Source organism: Petaurus breviceps, unplaced genomic scaffold (genome assembly GCF_028583685.1).
Source record: "Petaurus breviceps papuanus isolate PSGF00001 unplaced genomic scaffold, PetGlider_PUasm1.0 225, whole genome shotgun sequence".
NCBI classification, from domain to species: domain Eukaryota; kingdom Metazoa; phylum Chordata; class Mammalia; order Diprotodontia; family Petauridae; genus Petaurus; species Petaurus breviceps.
In genome coordinates this window covers 4,215,920-4,240,295 of record NW_027185889.1, presented here as the reverse complement: position 1 = coordinate 4,240,295, position 24,376 = coordinate 4,215,920, and positions in this window count along the sequence as shown.

Here is a 24,376-nt window from a genome sequence, read left to right as displayed (position 1 = left end):
TCTCTCTCTCTCTCTCTCTCTCTCTCTCTCTCTCTCTCTCTCTCTCTCTCTCTCTCTCTCTCACACACACACACACACACACACACACACACACACACACACACACCCCACTCTAACTTTGCCTAAATGCCATAGACTAGAATGGTTGTGATGAACTACAAAGCATATTATCTTCTTGATTTTTGCCAGTTTAACTCACCTAGTCTCTCACTGAATATCAAAATGCTCTTTAAAATGCCTACAAATAAAGTAAATGGGAGGCATGTTCTTAATCATCAGGTTTCAACTGTGTGATTAATTATTTTGTGCCTTTGGCAAAACCTTTCTATCTATAATTTCACAATAATTGTACTAACGTTTTCCACTAGGCTGTCATAGAAAAAAATTAACACATGATGTCTAAATATGTCCTGAGAGAATAATCAAAGGCAAAAGAACCTTGGAATAGTTAAAACCAGAAAACTTGCCTGGGCTATTTGTGGTAAGGATTGATATTTTTGAGATCATATTCATCTATCCTTCTTTCATCATCTGGGCTCTTCCTTTCATTCCAATGATTCATGAGTGTCAGAGTTTCTATCTGAACTAGACCAAGGCCAAGATTCCCTCCTGGTACAAAGCAATGAAGTGGCTGACTAAGACTAAATTCCCCTAAATATTCTTCATTTACTGTTACTCTGCCTTAAGTTTCTTATACTCTTTTGTACATACTTGAGAAAACCCAAAATATGTGGGCCATCATCATCACTATTCCATCCTTGGAAAAACATTGATCTAATACAATATTGAACTCTATTTCTAATCTAATCTTTAGATTTGTTTCCCCTATTTCATCTAGGAATGGTCTTTGTTCCTTCAAATACTCTACCCTCATATCATGGTTCTACCTGAATTAAGTAAAAAATTATTCCTCAGTTGGAAACAATGTGCTAGAGCCAAGGGAATGCACCCAAGAGAATTGCTCATCTCTTTTAGCAACTGGACCCAACTAGGGAGCTCTACTCACATCATCATCACCCATCCATCCATCCAGTTAACAAGCATTCCTCAGAAGGCTGGAAAAACAGAGTTGCAGCCTCCACAAGAGGAATTTTTGACTCTATAATATAACTGAAACATCATCTTTCTTTTACCTCCTGATTATTCCTGGAAGGGATATTCCAATCTACCCCAATGGCACCATTCATTATCCCTGCAAAATTCAGGATCAAAGTGCTCTCTCTGCTACCCATTTCCCTATCTAAATTCACTGAGGGCAAAGATTCTCTTGGTTTTTGTATTTCTATCCCCAGGGCTTAACACCTAGTAAACTCTCAATAAATGATTTTTAATTCATTCAATATAATATTCAGTACACCATAACACTATGTAAAAAGTAGGTTGCTTCTCTTAATTACTTTGATGGAGTCCATGTTTTCACAAGTGATTGTTTTGGTTTTTCCTGTTTTTGGAGGGGGTGGCTTAGACCTATGATTTCCTCTTGGTAGGGAATTCACAATTCACTATGTGGGAACTTGCTCCACTAATGGTAACTTACTGGTTAATCAACAAGCATTTTATAAGGTACCTATTAGGTAGCATGCACTGTGGTATATACTAGATATAGAATAAAATAAGTGTGATAGCCCCTGACCTCAAAAAGTTTCCATTCTTTGGAGGGACAGGAAAAAAGATAGTGAAAAGAAAATAAGCGTTTATTAAGCATCCACTATAAGTCAGTCACTCTGTTAAATACTTTACAAATATTATTTCATTTTATAATGAAGAATGGGGCTCTATCTTTATGAATCACATAGCCTTAGGATGTTACATGGTAGATAGGTGGTGCAGTGGTCAGAAGACTGGACTTTGAGTCAAGAAGTTCTTAGTTCAAATCCAGCCTCAGACACTTATTAGATATATGACCTTGGGCAAGTCACTGACTTTTCTGTGTCTCAGTTTCCTCAAAGGGAAAATGAGAATGATAATCGTATTTATCTTCTAGAGTTGTGATTATAAAATGAGATAGTATTTGTAAAGTGCTTTGAAAATGTTAAGGTGTTGTGCAAATTTTAGCTACTATCAAAGGATTTCTGGGGGCACATAAAGTTTAGTGACTGGACCATGGACACAAGGCTCATATATAGCAAAGGTGGTATATGAACCCAGTTATTTGTAACTCTGATGTCATCCCTCTATTACTTTCCATTATTGTTGTTCAGTCATTTTCCAATCATATCTGACTCTTCTTGACCCTTTTTGGGCTTTTCTTGGTAGAGATACTGAAGTGGTTTGCCATTTCCTTCTCCAACTCATTTTACAGATGATGAAATTGAAGCAAACAGGGTTAAGTGACTTGTCCAGGGTCACACAGCTGGTAAGTGTCTGCAATGAGATTTGAGCTCAGAAAGAGTTTTCCTGATTCCAAAACCTGATTCCAACTATGCTACCTCACTTCCCTAACTCTCCCTATTATACCATGCTCCTTTTCTCTGACACCCATCATATCATCCAATAAAACTGTATAATTTTGGTATGCTATTGTTAATTCTAAAACTTAAAAATTGTCTGTTTTCTATATTACTAATTGACTTGTTTCATACCTATTGATTTTGAAGGAATTGTGAGCTTATTACCCAATTTTATTCATTCATGTGTGATTTCATTCATTCATCTAACAAATACTTATATACCTATAAGGAATAAAGCACTGTGCTGATCACTGTGGAGTATATAAGTATGAACATAACTTATCTCCTAATGGAGTTTACAATCTAAAAAAGAAAATTAAAACTGTAGCAGACATCACAGGGTAGTGATATGATATGTCCTGTGTGGTTATAAATATAAAAGAAGATAAGATAACTTCTACTTGGAGTTGATCAAAAAAGTCATGTGAACTTGACCTAGAAGAAAATGATGGATTGCAGTAGTTATATGTAGGGTAGAAAGAGTGTCCTAGACAAAATGCAGTATTTTTTAAAATTGCAGATATGGAGTTATACAATCAATGTGCAGGGAGAAGGAAATATTTCATCTATTTATTTATTTATTGTTTTACCTTTTTGGAGGGCAATTGGGGTTAAGTAACTTGCCCAAGTTTACACAGCTAATTTTTTGTGTGGGTGTTAAGTGTCTGAGGCCTGAACCAAACTCGGGTCCTCCTGACTCCGGGGCCAACGCTTGTAGAAAATATTTCAGATAAATTATAGAACAGGATACAGACTGTGGAGAAGTAGTAGAAGAAAAATCTAATGACAGTAGCCTGGGATTAGATTAAAAAGTTCTTTGAATACAAGACTACTTTATTCATTAGAAAATATGCACTTATTGAAGTCTTTTGAGTAGGGAAGCGCTATCAAAATGGTACTTAAGGAAAATTCATCTTGTGAGTGTCATGGGGCATGTAAACTGAAGATCACTGAGGAGAGGATTTTATTAACCCAGACATGAGTATCAACTTTCTCAATGGAAAAATCAGAATTATGTAATACCTATCATTTTATTTATTTATTCAAAAAGTTTACTATATGTCAGGTACCATATTAGGCACTGGAGATACAAGAATTAAAAACTATAATAGCTCCTCAACCTAACCATAAAATGTTCACATTATTTTGAGTATTGTCATGAGGCTCAAATGAGATAATGTGTCTACAATATGTTTTTTTTAAGCAATAGGGGTTAAGCAACTTGCTCAAGGTTACACGGCCAGTTATTTCTGGGTGTGGTGCTAAGTATCAGAGCCTGGATTCAATCCCAGGTCATCCCAACTCTGGGGCCAGTTCTCTTACTCGTTGTGCTACCTGGCTGCCCCTCTACAATACATTTTTAAGTGCTATACATTATAGTTGTTCAGTCATGTCCAACTCTTGGTGACCCCATTTGGAGTCTACTTGGCAAAGATACTGGAATGATCTGCCATTTCCTTGTCCATTTTACATATGAGAAAACAAAGACAAACAGGGTTAAGTGACTTGCTCAAGGTCACATAGCTAGTAAGTATCTGAGGCTGGATTTGAACTCATGAGGATGAGCTTTCCTGATTCCAAGCCCAATGCTCTATTCACTGTGCAACCCAACTTCCCTTAAGTGTCATGTGAATTTTTTAGCCATTATTAATACTGGATTTGACATATTTTCTGCTAAGTTTGGCATTGATAAGCAAGAATCAAAGAATCAATTCCAGGATTTCAGATTTGGAAGGGAACCAAGACCCCATCTAGTCTACACACTCTCTGAGTGGTCCGGAGGAGAGACTACTGGGCTTGGAATCAGAAAGACTTCTCTGCTTGAATTCAAATCCAGTCTCAGATATTTACCAGTTTGTCCCTAGGCAAGTCAAGTAACCCTGTTTGCCTCAGTTTCTCATCTATAAAATGAGCTAGAAAAGGAAATGACAAACTTCTCCAAGTATCTTTGCCAAGAAACACTCCTCCAGTAAAAGGGGAAGGGAGTCACAAAGAGTCAGACATGATTAAAATGACTTAACAAAGGAGTAGAGAATTGGATCCCAAGAAAATTGTGGGATATTTTCTATTTTTGAGATGTGTAAACTTTACCTTTATCTCATATTTCATTTTCTTTATTAACTTAACAGTGTTTACTTTTATTATCCTACACAAGTAGAAGATTTAAGAACACAGATTTAAGTAGTAGATATTTTGACATTTGTGGCTAGGTTGTGTAATTTCCTGACACTGTTCCAATTTTTCCCAGACAGAGAAAAATTTAATTTCAAACAGCTTATGAGAACATGATTTACATGTAAGTCTTTTTCTTTCCTTTTGGATAGATTTCTCTTGGCATGTCACAGCTTTTATAAGTGTATAAGTGTGTTTGATTTCCAGCACTTCATCTCCATCTCTCTCTCTCTCTCTCTCTCTCTCTCTCTCCAGCCCCCCCTGCTCTCACTCTCTCTGTCTCTCTGCCTCTGTCTGTCTCTATGTCTCTGTCCCTGTCTCTCTCAAAATGACTCTCAAACTAGGATTAAATGAAACTATAAGAATAGTACATGACAAAAAGATTCAGAGGGTATGATTCCTGATTCAAGGTGATATAGTTCTAAAAGCATTCAAACTCAAGATAAAAGTCTCCACTATTGAGAAACCATGTTTTTATCATCTTCAGAAAAATAGCTCCATGAAAGATCATTGTCTCATCCAATTTACTGTCACCTACCTCCATGATGGTAACAACTATTAAGCAAAAAATGTTGGGGTTGTATTTTTCTGGACAAATAACTATGATTGTGGATTTAAAAAAAAAAAATGTGTACCTTATAATGAAACTTTGAATCTGAACTAGAAAAACAGACTTTTGTAAAAAATGAACTTTTTTATCATTTACTTTTCTTTTATCATGCTAGACCTAGCTTTTGAGTCTATTTTCACAAAGATGTTTCAGCTTCTATGATATTAAAATCTTGAAGACTAAATATCGCATGCCCATATAAGGCTTATTGCATCCCCTGCTGTTCTTGAATCATTCACCCTCCTATCATGGACTTCATTCCCAAGACCTTTCCAGTGACCTCCCAAACTTCCAGCATACTATTTGGTATTTTTGAGGAATATACTTGGATATAAAAATCAAAATGATGAATTGCATGATATTCAGAAATTCACTTTAGTCTTGTGGGTACCACTTACTTTCAAAGCCGTAATGATTTTGGTTATACTTGTTTTTATTGTCCAGGATGTTATGGAACTTTCCTTTCCCCTTGATGAAATAAACTACCCCCATGGGAAACATGTCTATTAAAATTTTAAATGACTTATTTTTCCCTCAAAGTTTAGTGTGTGCCACATGTTCTCTTGGGTCTCACAACAGTTCCATTATTCTTCATTGAGGAAGTATCTCTTAGCGTATTAAAGATAGCACTAAATAGCTAATCCTTTTCCCAGAACAAGTCAACATCTCACAACGAATTGTTGCCAAATAGTCACCTAAATATTTTATCACTAAAAAGCTTTCAGGCTGATAGAGCTATGCTTTTAAATAACCTATAATTTTAAATAATACTTTAAATAATAAGTATAAATAACTTTAAATAATCTATAAAATAATGCTTCAATAAAAGTGATCATTCATCAAAAGATAATTATTCAGTTCCTAATATGTTAGGTAGCATGTTCTACAATTCAGTGTTTATAAAGAAGTGCAAGACTAAGCCCTCAAGAGATTTATAATCTACTTGGAAAGATTAAGTAGAAGTTCGATAAACTTGCAAGAATTCACCATTCAATCAATGAACATTTATTAAGTGTTTTCTATGTCTCAAATTCAAATATTGAAATATGGGAATTTAATTCCAAAAATGAGGCAGTCCTAGAAGTCTCAAGGAGCTTGTATTCTCTGACAGAAAGGGGAGAGATGGGGATGGCACACCAACTTCGAATATAAACACAAGATATGTATTGGAAACTCCATAACAAACAATATACAATATTGAGGGTGGTGGTAACTAACAACTTGGAATTCACTTAAATAATAAGGAGTGCTTTGGTTTTATTTTTTAACTTCACATATTTTAGATATAGAAAAACCTGTATAATCTGAAGTCAACTATAATTATAATAATATTAGGTGGAATTTATATAATACTTTAAGGTTTACAATACACCTTATATACATTATCTCACCAAATCCTCACAATTAACTTCAGGGTAGGTAACATATATAATGATTGCCATTTTATAGATAAGGAAATGCATTCAGAATACATAAGGAACCTGCCATGTCACGTAGACAATAATTACCATAAGCAGGATTTCAAACAGGTGTTCCTAATTTCAAGTCCAGCACTTTTCTCAGTATACTACACTGATTCTACAGGAAGAAGTCAACTTTTTTTTATTATTCAGGCAACAATTTGTATGAAGAAAAGTGACATAGGGAGAAGAAGAAAGAGGAGGAAGAGAAGGAAGAGGAGGAGAATGGAAGGAAGGAGAAAAAGAGGAGGAAGGGGAAAAGGAGAAGAGGAGAAAACAGGAAGGAGGAAGAAGAGGAGTAAAAGGAGAGAAAGAAGAGGAAAAGTAAGAAGAGAAGGAGGAGGAGAAAGAAAAAGAGGAAGAGGATAAATCACGTATTAGTGATTGAAACCTGAAATTATTTAACCTTAAGGATGCCTGAATCTACTATGGTCATGCTTTCATGTCCAGAAGAAACTGAAGAGTTGAGGTAATTATTTGGGTAATTCAATGGAAGGGAAAATTTATTTTAGTAAGCAGGAATTTTTCCGTCTTCATGGATTTAATCCATCGAATAATTGCTTGGATAAGGCCAGAATAACCCAGTACAATCTCAGTAGCCACTACTTTTCTTGAGTGTCTAGCTTGAAAAAAAAGTAGTTTCACCACCTTTGTTTTCTCAAAAGATTAACTGTCAATTAGATGCCTACTAACCAGAATAAAAAGTGGATTGGGGGGATTAGCACTTGCCTTATCTAATGGGAAAGCCTGCTGAGTGCTCAGTGGTTCTTTCCAAGAAGAGGAAGGTGTCAAAATATTTGTTGGTTAATGCCTTGGTTCACCATTCACTCAGGTTCATCTTGAATTCCACAGTTAGTGAAGAGAAGACCTATCGACTCCTTAATTTGCTAAGAAAACATTAATAAATAGCTTCTAATTGACTTCATGCAAAGGTAACAGATTTAGTAGAGGGGGGCATCAGTAGTAGGTGGTCAGTGTTAGATTAGAATTTGAAACTCCTATGGGTATATTCTGTACAAGTATTCTCTAGATGTAATGCAAATGGAAAAGCTATACAAAAAGTGCCAAACCATCCTAGGCAAAAACGAATGTTTTTACCAATTAATCACACTGTGTCTGAAAGCACAAGCAGATCCTAACTTGAACCATATTTTTCTTGGCCAGGACTGTGGTTAGTAAAAAAAAAATTAATTTCTATTAATTTGGAGTCTTTCTTTCTAGCTGAGTTTTAAATGAACTGGAATGGAGAGAAAGCACACTGCTTTTGTTCATGATGTTGTAATTATTCTGCAAAATAATTTTTACATTTCCTACTATTTCTCTCAGCTTTTATTTTCTCATACTTTCTGTATATACAAATGACAAAAAAGAACCCAAATTCTCTCTTAAAGTAGACACAATAGTGTCATTGAAATTAAATTCTGAGCTATACCTTCTCCCAGTAGAAGTGGTCTGTATCCATCCATTTTAAAGGACAACTTTTGAACCATGAAAGCAAGAAAGGGGCCAGAAAAGATGATGCTGAAAAACAAATTGTATACTCATGAAAGAAAAGTTAGTGCCATTCATGGAAGAAAGGACTGTTTCACTTCTGTCTTTGTACCCTCAATGCATAGCACAATGCCTGGGACAGAGAAGGCATTTGATAAATTATTTTGAATAAATAAGTAGTGCCAGTAGAATGTAAGTTTCTTGAGGATGGAAGCTGCTACATTTTTATCTTAATATCTATAGTACCTAGTATAGAACAAATCATATAATTAGACTTAATACATGCCTATTGACTTATTGGGTATATGTTCTAGGAAAAGGGTAAGGGTTGTAGTCTCTTCAGGGAACATGTAATGCCCCGAATAGTAAAAATATAGCACAATTCTAATTGGATAATTGATAGCATGGGACAGCTAGGTTGCCCAATGGATAGAGCACCAGATCTAGAGTCAGAAAGACTCTTCATCCTGAGTTTAAATCTAGCCTCAGATACTCACTAGCTATGTGACCCTGGGCAAGTCATTTAACCCTGTTTGCCTCAGTTGCTTCTTATGTAAAATGAGTTGGAGAAGGAAATGGCAAACCACTCCAGTATCTTTGACAAGAAAATGACAAATTGGGTCACAAAGAGTCAGACAGGATTTTAATATGACTGAACAACTGGTAACACAAGAATATCTTGCTATACACTATGGAATAGATCCAAGGATCATGAATTCAAAGTTGTACTGGACCTTTGAGGTCATTTAATTCAATCCCCTTCATTTTACAGATAAGAAAACTGAGGCCCAGAGAGATAAAAATGATATGGCCACTAGTAAGATCTGAACCTGTGTTCTCTAGCACCTGCAACACTGCATTCCGTCAGTGAAACAACTGATTAAAAGTTGAAAACATGATTAAATATCTTACTCAATTTTCTGTAAACTGAATTGCTAGTCATCATCCTAATATTACCTTCAATAACTTAAAAAAATTTTATTTCATTAACATGGGCATTACCTACACCAGGGATGGAGAACTTTCAGCCTTAAGGCCATAGAACAAATCGTGATTCAATTTGGATTCACTCAAAGGGCTGTAGTAGAGGCCCTAAAGGGCCACATGTGGCCTTGAACCTGCAGGTTTCCTACTCCTGAGCTAGATGGCATAAGCATCATTTTATAGGTGAACTAGCTAAAATTTATAGTAGAGACACTGAATGATTTGCTCATAGTCACACATTTAATGAAGGTGAAACATAGGAACTGAACTCTCATTTTCTTACTCAAATTATAGGCATAGTTTATGCATAGAAACACGTCTGTATACAGATTATACACATATACATTTGTGTTCATATAGATTCATAATGCATTGAAATATATGTGTGTGCACATATATGGAAATGTATAGAAAAATATATCCATACCTAGACATAGATGATAGAGTTATAGATATATCTTTGCCGAATGGTCAACTCCATTAACAAAAATAGTCATTTATTTTGCTTTCCGATAAGCTGAAATGCTTGTTTTCAAAGTGATATGGACACATAACCCTTCTCCCCAAAGGAGGATTCAAGAATAATAGTCACAATTCTCAACTTCTCACTTCTCATTTTCCACCTTTAAGAAAAAAATTTTGCTTAAGAGAAAAGCCAAGGCTTCTGAAGAAAGTAACTTCCTTGCCTTTGCAAAAGTAAAAGTATTCCTATCAAGATCAAAATTATAAAAAGACAAGGTAAGGGGCAGCTAGGTGGCGGAGTGATTAGAGCAGTGTGACCTTGGGCAAGTCATTTAACCCCAATTCCCCCTCCAAAGAGAAAAAGACAAGGTAAGAAGTTACTTAGGGAAGTCTTATCATTGCCAATTGTACCAAAGCACACTTGGACTTTTCTAATGTAAACCAATTTTCCTTTCTGTAGTATCTCATAGTACTTCAGAGAAAGTAAAACATAGAGTATGCAATATTCAAATTCAAGAAGAATCAATTTTCAAACATTTTCTCAGGAACACAAATGACTTGTCTTGATATTTTTTATATCCCAAAGTAGGCTAATTTATTCGTAATGGTTACTCCTAATGAGTTTATAAGTCAATTTAACAAGCATTTATAAGTACCTACTATGTGCCAGACCCTGTGCCAAGTACTGAGAATACAAAGTGAGGCAAAAATGTCTCTGTCTTCAAGGAGCTTATGAGGTCTCAAATTCAGAGGAAGTGGTCTTCTATCATTGCTGTTTATTTTTTCTTCAATGAAAGAAAATGAAATGGAAGAAAAAATTTTCTTCCCTAGCTAAGACCTGAACATGTTTTCCTGATACCATTTCCAGAGCTTGATCCAATGTGCCTTACTACCTTCCAAACAAAGAAATTTTTAAAATGAATGAACAAACATTTTCATAAGAAATATACATTTATGTGTATACATGTCCATATGTGTGTATATATGTACTGTATATATTTGTGTGTGTATATATGTATGTATGTGTGTATATATATGTGTGGGTGGGTGGGTGGACAGAGACAGAGAGAGAGAGGAGAGAAGAAATGGACTTTTATTTAGTTTTCTGTCAACAAACTGAAGAGGTCAAATAATTATAAATAACTTACAGTGACTCAGGTAACTTAGAAATATAGGCTCATGATGGATGAATGAATGAGTGCATGAATGAAAAACCATTAATTAGCCCCTGCTCTACAGCAAGAACTGTGCTGTTTCATGATCATTATGCTTGAACTGATTGTTTCATGAACAGTTTCTAAGTTGTTTTTCATCTGCATACTTTTTTGTTATATTTTGAAACAAAAAGTCATATAAATCAATTTAATTTGAAATAGGATATATTAAGAAAAGGAAGTTGAATTATGGAATTATATACTATTTACATATGCATGAAAGTGAGCAGACATATACATACATATATGTGTGTGTTTATATATTTCATATGTGTATATTATATATAATATAAATCTATGTGTTTCTGTATATACATATGTTTATGTGTTTATATATATATACATATTTTATATCTTCTTAGATTTTTCCTGTGTGGATTGCTAAAACAGTGTTTTGTGAGTGCCTTAGATCTCACTGAGGAGGCCCCATAGCATTCCAAGGCTCAATGCAATCAGCAAAATGTCATCAGCAAACAGGAGCATCTGGAGAATCTCACCATCTATAGGGAATCCCACTTCCATTTGGATGATGAATGCATATTTCTCAGATTTATGATATACAATTGGATTTGGTTGTCTACTGATTTACTCTGTTGGCACACACACACACACACACACACACACACACACACCATGGACAATCACTGCAGGTGAACAATGAGCTGGGTCCAGAATTGAACTGGAGCAGAGAAATGGACTGGATTTCATTTTGAAAATCATGCCACACTTTCAATTATTTCAAGCTGCTCCTAGCCATCAAAGTGCCTGTTTTTTAAACTAATATTTCCCTAGTGAGTGGCAACATGGCATAGAAGGTAACGGAGACTGAAGTCAGGAAGCCTGACATGGATATAGATCCATGTCCTCTAACAGAAACTATTTGAGTGACCATGCCAATGACTTAGCTTCTCATTTGATTTATTAGAATGTATTACTTATTTTTAACATTATTTTCTTTTTCAATTTTGAGTTCCAAATTCTCTCCCTCCTTTTCACCGCCTCCCCCACCTACTGAGAAGGTAAACAAAAGGATATCAATTAACTATACAAGTGAAATCATGCAAAAAAAAAAAACCCTATTTCCATGTTAGCCATATTGCTAAAAAAATAAAAAGTAAAGAGAAAAAAAACAAAAATAAAATGAGAAAAGTATATTTCAGTTGTACTAGAATTCATCAACTCTCAGGAAATGGAAAGCATTTTTTTTTTTATCATGAGTCATTCAGACTTATCTTAGATCATTGTATTGATCAGAGTAGCTAAGGCTTTCACAGTTGATTATCATTACAACATTACTGTTACTGTGTAACAGTATCTTCCAGTTCTACTAGTTCAATTTTATGTCTGATATACAGGTGTTGCCATGTTCTTTCTGAAACCATCTTTGTCGTCATTTCTTTTTTTTTTTTTTTAAAGCAATCGGGGTTAAGTAACTTATTCAAGGTTACATGGCCAGTTATTTCTGGGTGTGGTGCTGAGTATCTAAGCCCAGATTTGATCCCCAGGTCATCCCGACGCTGGAGCCGGTGCTCTTACTCGCTGAGCCACCTGGCCACCCCTGCTGTCATTTCTTATAGCACAATAGTACTCTACCACAATCATAGACCACAACTTGTTCAGTCATTGCCCAGTTGATGAATATTCCCTAAATTTCCAATTCTTTGCTACCACAAAAAGAACTGATCTAAATATGTTTTGTACATATAGGTCCTTTCCTTTACAAAAAAAATTTCTTCAGGGTATAGACTCAGTAGTGATATTGTAAGGTCAACTATGCAGTTTTATGATCCTTTGGACATAGCTCCAAATTATGATCCAGAATGCTTGGACTAGTTCACAAAACCACCAATGGCTTGTTAATATATTTATTTTGGTTCATCCACTCCAGTATTTGTCATTTCTGATATATGTGAGGTGATACCTTATAATTGTTTTAATTTGATTTCTCTATTCAATACTGATTTAGAATATTTTTATATGACTACAAATAGTTTTGATTTCTTCTTCTGAAAGTTGCCTCTTCATACCCTTTAATCATATATCAATTGGGAAATGACTATTATTTTTTTTTTATAAATTTGATTCAATTGCCTTTATCTTTGGGAAATAAGGCCTTTAAAAGAGAAACTTGCTATTTTCTTTTACTATTACTCCATTGTCTAGAGTACATTTGAGTAAGATGTAGTTATTCTGATTATCTTTTTTAATTCAACCTATTTTTGTTTTTTGCTTTGAGAATATGATTGCTACCCTTGCCTTTTTTTTTTTTTTTCAGCTGATACATAATAAATTTTGTTCCCATACTTTAACTCTATCTATGTGTCTTTTTGTTTTACACGTGTGTCTCTTATAAACAATATACTGTTGGATGCCTTTTTTTTTTTTTATTAATTCTTCTCTTTATTTCCATTTTATGGGTAAATTCATCCCATTCACAGTTATGGTTGCTAATTGTGTATTTCCCTCCACCCTATTTTCTTCTGTTTATACTTCTCTCTCTCTCTTTATCCTGTCCTTTCTCAAAAGTCCATTTTGCTTCTGACCACTGCCTATCTTATTCTCCCCTCCCTTTTACCATTTTCCCCCTCCCATACTTCTTATCCCTTCTCCCTTTTATTTCCCTATTGGTAAGATAGATTTGTAAACCCAACTCAGTGTGTGTGTGTGTGTGTGTGTGTTCTTCCCTCTTTGAATCAATTCTGATGAAGGTAAATTACAAGCACCCCACCCCAAAGTTTCCCTTTACTATAAAAGCTCTACCTTGCAAGCCTCTTGTGTGAGAGAAATTTTCCCCATTCTACCTCTCCCTTCCCCCTACTCCCAGTGCATCCCTCTTTCACAATACTTCCTCCTTTTTTAAAAAAATGCATCTCAGTATAATCAATTCCCCTGCATGCCCTCTGTCTATGTAGACTCCTTCCAACTACTTTGATAATGATAAAGTCTTAAGAGTTACAGGTATCATTTTCCCACATAGGAATATAAACAGTTTAACTTTATCGAATCTCTTATGATGATTCTTTAATGTTTACCTTTGTATGCTTTTCTTGAGTCTTGGTTTAGAATGTCAAATTTTGTATTCAGCTCTGGTGTTTTCATCAAATGCTTGAAAGTTTCTATTTCATTAAATATCCATTTTTCCATCCTGTAGGATTATATTCATTTTTTACTGGGTAGGTTGTTCTTGGTTTTAATCAGCTCCTTTGCCTTCTGAAATATCATATTCTAAGGCCTCCACTACTTTAACATGAAAGCTGCTAAATATTGTGAGATCTTTCACGTGGATCCCTGGTATTTGAATGGTTATTTTCTGGCTGCCTGCAATATTTTCTCCTTGAACTAAGAGCTCTGGAATTTTGCTATTATATTTCTGAAAGTTTTCATTTTATGATATCATTAAGGAGATGATCAGTGAATTCTTTTTATTTTTATTTTTACCCTCTGAATCTAAGAAATCAGGCAGTTTTCCTTAATAATTTCTTGAAATATCACAGCTAGTAAGAGCACCAGCTCCAGTGTTGAGAAGACCTGGAGATCGAATCCTGGGCTCAGACACTTAGCATCCACCCAGAAATAACTGGCCATGTAACCTTGAGCAAGTTACTTAACCCTAATTGCTTAAAAAAAAATAATTTCTTGAAATATCATGGCTAGGTTATATTTTTTTAATCATGGATTTTCAGCAGTCAAATAGTTCTTATGTCTCCTTGACCTATTTTCCAGGTTTGTTGTTTTTCCAAAGAAATATTTCACATTTTCTTCTCCTCATTCTTTTGATTTTGTTTTATTGTTTCTTATAGTCTCGTGTAGTCATTAGCTTCCAGTTGCCCAGTTCTAATTTTTAAGGAATTATTTTCTTTAGTGAGATTTTTACCCTTTTTTCCATTTGGCCAATTCTGTTCTTTAAGGAGTTCTTTTCTTCAGTGATATTTTCCCCTCTTTTACTTTTAGATCACTTCTATTTTTTAAGGTGTTATTTTCTTCAGCATTTGTCTATGCCTCTTTTCCTAAGCTGTCAATTCTCTTTACATAATTGTCTTACATCATTCTCATTTCTTTTCCCATTTTTTCATCTACCACTATGAACTCTCTCTTCAATTCTTCCAAGAATTCATAATAGACTTGGGTCCAATTAGCATTTTTCTTTGAGGCTTTGTTTATAGCTGTTTTTTTTACAATGTTATCTTTTTCAAAATTTATGTTTTGGGGTTCCCTGCCAGTATAGTACCTTTTTATGGTCAAATTCTTCTGTTGTTTCTTTTTTTGTTCACTAATCTTTTGATTTTGATTGATTTTGCTCATCTATTGATTGATTTTGAACTTTATGTTAAAGTTGGGCTCTGATCACCTTGGAATCAGGAGTCATTGTCCCAAGCCTCAGACTATTTTTGTGCTGCTATTTTCAGAGCTAGTTCTGGAGAGTCTGCACATTTTTGATGTTTTCAAGGTCTTGTGATCAGTGGAGAGGAGTGGCCACTGCTCTCCTGGTCTACATTCTGGTCTTTAGCCAGGAAGGGCCCTTGGTCCTCTGCAGCCACAAGCACTAGCACTTCTCAGGGCTCTGGAACTGTGACCAGGTTCCCTGCTTTCCTGAAGCCATAGTACTCGGGCTCCTGTCTTCCCTAGAATTGTGACCCAGAGCTGCTATGGTTAGTAATGTTGCCAATCAATGCCATCTACACCCAGTGATAGCAACCAAGTTTCCCTGTAATCTCTTTATGACCAGTTGTCTGACCCCCTTAGCATCTCTGAGCTGAGAATTCCCAAAGCTGCTGCTACTGTTGCTATCACTGTTCTTTTTGCCTCTAAGACCCACTGCTTGTGCTGGTGCTGCTGCCACACTCTAGACTCTTTCCCACCCTGGTATCAGACCATCCTTTGCCAACCTCCTAAATTATCTTAAGCTGGAAATAGTTCTCACTCTGACCTTTTGTTGGCTCCAAAATTTGACATGAAGAGTTATTTTAAAGTTTGTTTGGGGGTTTTTTGGAGGAAAATGTTGGGAGAATTCATCTGGGTTGCTGCCTATATGCCATCATCCTTCAAATTCTCATTTTCTAAAAATACAAAACAAAACAAAAATACCACTAAGACTATAAATAATAGATCAGTTCATCAGTTGTTGATCTACCTTAGTGAATGTGAATTTCCATACCAGGAGTACCCCCATCATGATGAAATCATCACACCCAAAACAAAATTATCCCCATGATGCTAAATGATTGTGAATCACATAGCACCATGTTCTCAAAGAATTACTGTAGTGTGTAACTGACTCAGAGGCCAACAAAAGAAAGCTATAGGGTGGATAAAGGTTGATTGTAACATGCCATGAATGCATGTAAGAGATATCATCTAGGACCAAAAAAGGAGTTGGGAATATCATGCACCAGGATCTGTGATCATAGTGCCTGGCACATAATAGGTGTTAAATTAATGTTTATCCTCTTCCCCTAGATGTGAAACCAAGAGTTTCCTGATACAATCACAGACCTAGACAAGACTAGCAAAAAACAAACAAAAACAACTGGAGAGAGATAAGCATATGTGTTTATATAACATATAAATGATGTATTATTTTACATGTAAAATATACATATCAACATGCACATCTAGAAATATATCCATATATATACATCCCTGTATATTTTCAACATATTTATTAAAAACATATTCACTTTTATGTGTATGAAGACAAAAGAGAAAAGGCAGCACAGAAAATTGGAGACTTGGATGGCAACATATCAATCAATAAGCATTTGTTAATTTATTATTTATTAATATTTATTACTAATATTAATGTTATTATTATGTGACAGGAATTCTACTAAGCACTGAAAACACAAAGACAACAGAGAAACAGACCCTGACCTCAAGGAGCTTACATTCTATCATAGCCGGAAAGTTGCATGACCTTTCTTACCTCTGCTTGTCACTCATCTTTCCTCTCTATGTGTACTGCCCCTCTAATCCCTCTCATGTAACTCATCATTAGCTTTGGACCTTAGCATTTACTTCTTCCCAAGCAGAGGCCCTCATTATTGCTATTCTAAGACCCACAGTCATTTTAATTAAAATCACCTATATTCCTTAGGGGTATTTCAGGAAGTTAGTCAACCTCTCTGTGTCCATTTGCCAATCCAAAAAAGAAAGATTTATTTACCAAAGGCAATATAGACCTATCTTCAAGGGAAATGAACCATACAAAAGTAAATTATCAGTTACAAATTCTCTTTGGAGAAAAGGGGAAATCCAAGTCAAATTTGGCTCAAAGGTCGCTGATTTAAGTCTTCTTTAACATGAAAATATGCAGTCGCTGGATTCCATGGAAGGACTTGGCAAAGCAGAAATAGGTTGCTTACCAGTACCTAATTTCTTGCTATTACCAGTGGTTTATGGTCATAGTGCACCAGTCAGCAAATTGTGAAAGATGATTTGGAGATTAACTGAGGGCTAGGGCTTTCACTGAAATGTCTTTCTTGGTAGCCTATCTGCACTCATCTCTACAGACATCCCAGTGGTGAGGCTGTGATCAACAAAAACAAAGAAGAGATCAGTCTAGGAAAACAATCAGTCATTAGTGGTTTGTTTTTGAACTGGCTTCTTGACTCCAGCATGGTGAACAGACCAACTCAGAACCATAGGAGTGAGTATGGAGAAGAGGGGAAGGAAATTTAAGCTATCCTGAATTGGATTGAAAACTAAAATATAACAAGACTCTCAAACTACTATTTTTAAACCCCATCATTTGGGCCAGAAGGAATCAGAGTGGTGTGTCTTTCATATAACAGTGAGCAGAGAGAGAGTGAGCCAGGGTTTTCTCTGGCCTTTTGGTTTCTCAAGAAGTTAGTCACCACCCTTTCAGATTTCTATGGATCTTTGTATTTTCTGAGGAATATAATCATATCATATAATCATGAACAATGGGACTTAATGGGCCCCTAGCTTAGTTTTACTTCACATAGGTAGGGAAATATAAAACTTCATCATTCATGAATTCATTAATAAGCATTTATTGATTGCCCACTGGTAATGAAGCTTATATTCTCTTGGGAAAAATAATGTGTACATATATAAATAAATGCAGTGGCTAGAGCACCTGGCCTAGAGTCAAGATCACCTGAGTTCAAATCCAGCTTCAGATATTTGCTAGATGAGTGAGTCATTTAATCCTGTTTGCCTCAGTCTCCTCATCTGTAAAATAAACTAGAGAAGGAAATGGCAAACCATTCCAGTATTTTTGCCAAGAAAACCCCAACTGAGGTAACAGAGTCCAACATGACCAAAACAACTGAACAACAAGAACAATAATAGTTAACATTTGTATAGCTATAGTACCCCTTCTGTTCCCCCTCTCCCAACTTACACTGGCGATTTGAGTTGAGCAGAGGGCAACAGTCTCTAGTCCTATTGGGATTCTTGGAGTAATCCTGATGGGTTGGGACAGGAAGAGGATACTACAAGTCAAGGTGACCTATCCTGCCCTTGACAAAAAGTTGGTTAGGTCCAGGTGAGGTATCTCTGGTAATTTTTACCTCATGAAAATATCAGCAAAGAAAACAAAGGGGGCCCATTGGTGTGGAATGAGCTATTCACATTTGCTACTCCCCCACTCAACAACTCAAGAGTGATAACTCAGAGCAGTTCTCATCTCACTCACATTTGTGAGGGAAAAGAGCAAAAGGAGTCTAACAGATTGTTTGCTCTTTTTGTACAGCAGTTCGATTCTGGATCAACACCTGCCAAATTGGTTCTTTCAAGTAGGCAGTCAAGTAGGAAACTTTTCATCACTATAGAGTGCCAACCCCTTAGTCTCTTATGGATAGAAACCAGTTCCATAATAGAATGGAAACCAGAAAGGAATACCTGTGCATGTTCACTATAACCCACCAGAAAGAACAAATTGTGACATATAAAAAATTTGAGAGACATACTTTCTGGGTAATTAATCATTTTATTAATCATGCTTTTAGATAATAAAAAGGGTCAGTGACACTCAAGTATTCCAAAGATTCCTCATGGAACCTACTCAATGCTTAAATGAACTTGGAAGAGTAGATTTCTTGAGGGATTCTGGTTGGTTAACAAATAATGAGAGAGTGAATATTATAATGAGAGGTGGATATATTCTAATGAGAGACTGGGGGATGGGAATGATTATGTCACTGATGGACAAAGAGAGACTGTGTCAGGCAAGACAACACTCAGTCTCAGGCAGTCTAGCCTGCCTGAGTGGAACACAATGATCATGAAGTCACCTTAAATTCTTTGTAAGTTTATCTAATTGGGTGGGACTTGGGTCTCCCACCCAAGATGGAAAGACATGTACCCAGGGATTTGAGCAATCTTATCCATCAATAATGTCTTTCAGCTTGATATAATTCAATAATTGATTATTACTATAAGAGAGAAATAATAATTTCTTTCAAAATTCAAGTATCCTCTTAGGACTGGGCCTTCATTGACCATTCCCCGTTATATAATACTTTTAAATTTCCAAACTAATTAGAAATCAAATCTCCTCTGGTACTCACAACAACCCTGGGTGGTAGATGCTATATTATCCCAAATTTACAGATGAAGAAACTGAAACTTAGAGAGGTTAAATGATTTGTCCAAGGTTATACAGATAGTAATGAGATTTGAGCTGAGGTCTTCTTAGGTCTCAGCCTCTTTGGTCATTGTTTGGCCCCTGATTAGTTCAGAATGAATATAAATAGCAATTATTTCTGTTTTGACCTTCTATTTCAGATTTTTTTTTGACTAGGTAAAGAGGCCATTCTCTACCTCATTTCTTATTAAGCCTTGATCAATGAATGGGTGTTGCCTCAGTAAAACTGAGACCTGCTAAAGACCTTAGCTTCAAAAGGCCAAGGTCTCCCACTGGATCCAGGGTCATCTCCAGTCATCCTGATCTATATCTGACCACTAGACCCAGATGGCTCTGGAGGAGAAAGTGAGACTGGTGACTTTGCAAAGCCCTCACTTAAATTCAATTCACTTGTATGTCATGGCATCACCTCCCTGATATCATGGTCTTCTTCAAGAATGAAAGATCAACAACAAGAATTATCAAATACAGAGGTAAGAAGAGAGTAATAAGAATGGAGGACAGTCTGTGCAAAGGTAGAAAGGAGAGAGAATCTCACATAAAAGAAATGCAAGTAAGTGAATTTGACTGAACCAGAGAATCTATCTAACAAGGCTGGAAAGGTACCCTGTAGCCAAATTAGAAGGGACTTCAAACACCAAACAGATGAATTTATATTTTATCCTAGAGGAAATAGGGAGTCACTGGATCTTTTTAAACAGGGGAAGACACAGTCATCTCAAGAGATATGAAACATCTAGTCTGACAATTGTGTAGAGAATGATTTTGAAAGACCAGAGAATTCAGGAAGGAAGACCAATGAGACTAGTATGTAATCAAGTAATCAATAAGGACTATAGTGCCAGGCACTATACTGAGTTCTAGAGATAGAAAGGGAAAAGAAATTCCCACCATCAAGGAATTTACATTCTAATGGGGAAGACAATGTATCTAAATCAGGACAGGCAGGATAAACATACAGAACTGATAGAAGATAACACGAGCAGCTGGGAGGAACCAGGAAAGGCCTCCTGGAGGAGGCGGCACATGAGCTAAGTCTTAAAGGAAGTCAGGAATTCTAAGATTTGGTGTTGAGAGGGAGAGTATTTCAGGCATGGTAAACAGCTGGCACAAAGAGAGCAGGTGGAGAGTTGTATGCAAGGAACAGCAAAAGAAGGAAACAAGCTTTTATTAAATGTCAGGCATTATGCTAAGTATTCCATAGATATTGTGTCATGTGATTCTCACAACTCTGGGAGAAAGGGCTATTTTTATCCCCATTTTACAATTAAGGAAACTGAGGCACAGTGCTAAACACAATTCCTGGCACTTAATAAATGTTGATTGACTGATTGAGGCATGCAGGGTAAGTGACTTACCTAGAATAACATAGATAGTAATCATCTGAGACAAGAGTTGAACTTGATTTTCCTGACTCCAGATCCAGTGCTCAATCCACTGTGCCATCTAGATGGAGCAGACAGGTAAATATGACTTTTGAGATGCTTACCAGCTATCTACAGAGTTTACCAGTATCTACATGGTAACCATACTCACAGAAGTCAACAAGTCAACTTGCATTTATTAAATACTTCCTTTGAGCAAGGAACAATAATAAGCAATGGGAATACAAATACCTACAAACAAATAGAAAAAAGTCCTTGACCTCAAGGAATTTACATTTTAATAGGGGAAGATAACACATAAAAAAAGGTAACTGCAGGAATATAAAATCCAAAGAGTCCAGAGCCAAACAATAGCAAGCATGAAAGAGTAAGAATGGCTGACTTGATGGACACTTAACACTTACTAGCTGTATGACCTTGGGCAAGTCACTTAACCCCAATTGCCCTCCAAAAAGAAAAAAATTGGCTGACTTGAGCAAAATGGAGATTCTAGGAGGAAATTAATAATCAGAGAAGGTCAGAAGATGGGGGAAGGATCTTTCAGAATGAGAAAAATATTAGCACATCGAGGAGAAAACCAGAGAGTCTGGAGTGGAACCAGAAGACCAAAGAGACAACTGACAAAAGATGTCATGCCAACAGGACTTCGAAACTGATTGTGTGTGCATGTGTGTGTGTGTGTGTGTGTGTGCGTGCGTGTGGAGAGAAAGGGAGAGACAGAGAGAGAGAAAGGACTAGAGAATAATTGTGATGTTAGAAAAGGACATGACTAGAAAGATGGTGGTGCTTTAAGAAAAATAAAAAATCAAGGGAAAGGAGTATTTTTGTGGCAGGGGAGAGTTCCATTTTAGACATATTGAATCTAACATGCTTATAACTTGAAACTGATTTATGTATATTTTTTGATCATCAAGTATCAAATGTCTAGTGTATGGTTTGGTGATTTGTGACTAAGGCTCAGGAATAAAATTCGGGCTGGATATATAGACCTGGAAAGCAGCTTCACAGAGATAATAAGTGTATATCAGAGTCAAGTCTTGAATCCATATCTTTTCTGACTCTAAGGCTAGCTCTTTATGCACTCCACCAACATTAGCAAACACCTCGTGGGCTGCAAACCTCTTGAATGAAAGTCAAATCAAATTAAAATATAATTGGGAAATATTTAACAAAATAAGTTAAGGTGAAGGTATTTATAGAACTTATATTTAATTAACATTCCACTAAGGGAGGGAGGGGAGAGGAGAGGGAAAGGGAAAAATTTTGAAACTCAAGGGATTGTGGAACTGAATATTGTTAACTAAAAGTAAATAAATATTTTTTAATATAATAAAACACAGACAATGTTCATTTGTGATTTTCCAAATCAATATGCTTCCACCAGGTTTCCTCATGTCCCATGTAGTAACCACATTTCTATTTGAGTTTCATAAAACTACACTATGCTCTCTCTTCCTGAGGTAGCTATATGGCAGTCATTCATTTGAGTAAGCTCCACTTTTTCACTGCAATAAGCCTGGAAACTGAAAGCCATCCATTTAATTTTGTAACAATTTCTATCAGTCCCTCATACATAAGTCTAAGGATTTACTATTCACAAAGAGAATCTAAAAATACAGGATATTTGTATAATGCTTAAGAAGATAAAAATTACATGTATATTTGCTTCTTAAAGTGTCCCTTCCTCCTTTAAAAAAAAGGTTACATTGCTTAAACTAGATAGCCATCAAAGAGCAGACTTCTGATCATGGAGAGTAAAAGCCCTTTCCTATAAAAAAAACAATGTAGGACCTGAGACAGCTCCTTTACATTTAGGGACCTCAGAAATGCTACAACAGTTGTAAGATGCTCAGTAAGTTAGCACAGATTTAAAACTATAACTTAGGGGCGGCTAGGTGGTGCAGTGAATAGAGCACCAGTTCTGGAGTCAGGAAGATTTAGTCCAAATCCGGCCTCAGACACTTAACACAAAATCTAGCCATGTGACCTTGGGCAAGTCACATTACCCCAATTGCCCTACCTTCCCCCCTCAAAAAAAAGGCAAAAAACTAAAAATTAAAAAAAATTAAAACTATAGCTTACAACCCCCATTGATGTGTTCACTTTTTACTAGTCAGAAGAAACACAGTACAAAGCAAAGACATTTAATAAACATCATAGAAGAAAGCACCCATGCTCTGTAAACCTGGATAACCGTCTCCCATAATTTCAACCCCCACTAGTAGAAAGAAAAGACATGCCCATTTTACATATGGGGAAGGGGGGAAAGATGTATGTATGGCCAGAGCACTTTTGTGGAAGGGTACACCCATTGGAAAAATGTATAACCAGAGACATGGAGATAAAAGTCACACCTTAGATATTTCAAGACTACCAGTGCCTTCCATTGAGGATGGTGGCAAACATTTATATAGCACTTGCTATGTGTCAGGCACTATTCTAAGCACCTTACAATCATTTTTTCATTGTGATTCATTTGATCCTCACAACAACCTTGGGAGATATTATTGTTATCCTCTGGATATTATCATTCTGGATTCCACACATGGTTTCTGAAAATGTACCGTATGCTTTCTTTGACCAGGGATAACCTGGAGCCAATGGTCACTGCCTGGCAGGTAGATGGGGGTGAAACTTACAGTACTTTGCAAGTGACAGCTGTTAATATCTCAGACTCAGGAGAATGTTTTCCTTTCTTTCATGCAAGGGGAAATCAAAGTTCTTCAAATAAGAAATGAATCTGAGCATTGTTGTCATAAGACCCCCTTCTAGGATTATCTTTATTATAGAACATAAGAGTTATATGAGGACAGAGAAAGTGCCAAAGGATAAACTTGTAGCTGAAGTGGGTCACAAACCAATCTATTGTGTATAGTAGCTAAATTGAGCTATAATGGTAATAGCATAGACTTTCTACAACATTGCATAAAGATAAACAGCATATATAGATACATCACTTTCTGGTGGAAAGATAATATAGTATGGTGGGAAAGGGCACTAGTTTTAGAGTCAGAAGACCTACATTCAAATTGTAACCTTGTGTACTCTTGGGACAAGTCATTTAAGAGTCAGAGTCAATAAACTTTTATTAAGCAACTACTAGGCGTCAGGTATTGTGCTAAGCACTGGAGATACAAAGAAAGACGGTCCCTGCCCTCAAGGAACTTACAGTCTAATGGGAAGACAACCCATGAAAAAGAAGCTGGAGGGAGAGGATGAGCATGATGAAGTCTGCAGCCCAGGTAGGAAACAATCTGAGGAAATGACAGTTTTGGAGTTAATTGAATCCTTGGGAAGAAAGAATTTCTGGAGATCATAAAGTTCAGGAAAGTAGTCAGGTGGAAAATGATGAAGTGAATTTTCTGGGTGTCTTCCTCAGACTGAAGATCTAGGAGGAAAAAGTCCAAAGAACAAGGCGTAGTAAGGAGGTGTGAGTTTTAGAGATGATTTCACCTACCAGAATCATAAGTTTTTAGAGATTATAAAGTGATAAAAGCAGTCAAGTGAGCCTCAGTTTCCTCATCTGCAAAGTAGAGT